We start from the raw sequence: 1,453 nt of genomic DNA, 5'->3' as shown, positions 1-1,453 counted from the left end.
CTGGGAATGGAGAAATTCGCATGTAAATAAAGAAAATATCTAAAATAAAAAAATAAATAAATAAAAGACAAAAAAAATGGCACACACATACATGTAAAAACATGTAATAACTGTGAAATGAAAGCTCTAATGGAAGTTAAAATGTTAGATATCTAAAAAAATAAATAAATAAATAAAATAAAAGGTGAGTCGTCAAAAAAAAAAAATCAAACCTGATACACTGAAACTAATAGAAAAGAAAGTGGGGAAGAACCTCGAGCACATGGGCACAGGGGAAAATTTCCTGAACAGAACGCCAATAGCTTATGCTCTAAGATCAAGAATTGACAAATAGGACCTCATAAAGCTTCAAAACTTCTGTAAGGCAAAAGACACTGTCAATAGGATAAAATGGCAACCAATAAATTGGGAAAAAATCTTGACCAATCCTATATCTGATAGAGGGCTAATATCCAATGTATACAAAGAACTCAAGAAGTTAGACTCCAGAGAACCAAATAACCCTATTAAAAATGGGGTACAGAGCTAAACAAAGAATTCTCAACTGAGGAATATCAAATGGCTAAGAAGCACCTAAAGAAATGTTCAACATCGACCTCCGTCCGCGGTAGCAACTGAAGAACTGCTGGAGACAATCTTTCTCGACTCGGCGCTGGCGGAGGGAGTGCTTGCAGGGGGTGGCCTGGTGCAGTTTGCACAGTGGGGACGCTGCTGCGCGTGGAAGCTTTGAACCAGAAGAAAAGATGTTTGGTTTTCACAAGCCAAAGATGTACCGAAGTATAGAGGGCTGCTGTATATGCAGAGCCAAGTCCTCCAGCTCGCGGTTCACAGACAGTAAACATTACGAAAAGGACTTCCAGAGCTGTTTTGGGTTGCATGAGACTCACTCAGGAGACATCTGCAACGCCTGTGTGCTGCTTGTGAAAAGATAGAAGAAGTTGCCGGCAGGATAAAAAAAAAAAAAAACTGGAATCATGTGGTAGATGCAAGAGCAGGCCCCAGTCTAAAGACAACATTGAAATCAAAGAAAGTGAAAACTCTATCTGGAAACAGGATGAAAAGCAACCAGATCAGCAAACTGCAGAAGGAATTTAAACGCCACAATTCTGATGCTCACCTCAAGTGCCTCTCCCGCCCAGTCTCCATGCTACAGTAACCAGTCAGATGAGGGCTCAGATACAGAGATGGCTTCCAGCTCTAATAGAACTCCAGTTTTTTCCTTCTTAGATCTTACCTACTGGAAAAGACAGAAAATATGTTGTGGGATCATCTATAAGGGACGTTTTAGGGAAGTCCTCATTGACACTCATCTCTTCAAGCCTTGCTGCAGCAGTAAGAAAGCGACTGCTGAGAAGCCCGAGGAGCAGGGGCCAGCCCTCTGCCCCCTCCACTCAGGAGTGGTGACTGAGGTTCATTTAGAAGGGAGCAAAGAGCGGTTTAAACTTTGAAAAGA

At 41.5% G+C, this 1,453-nt stretch overlaps 1 pseudogene; it reads left to right on the top strand.

Moving 5' to 3' along the window:
• Positions 1 to 617: 617 nt before the first annotated feature.
• Positions 618 to 1,404, top strand: LOC116073084 (annotated as a pseudogene).
• Positions 1,405 to 1,453: the final 49 nt, after the last annotated feature.

Source organism: Mastomys coucha, unplaced genomic scaffold (genome assembly GCF_008632895.1).
Source record: "Mastomys coucha isolate ucsf_1 unplaced genomic scaffold, UCSF_Mcou_1 pScaffold23, whole genome shotgun sequence".
NCBI lineage: Eukaryota > Metazoa > Chordata > Mammalia > Rodentia > Muridae > Mastomys > Mastomys coucha.
Note: the sequence above shows the minus strand (reverse complement) of the source record. Positions and strands in the feature narration are given on the sequence as shown.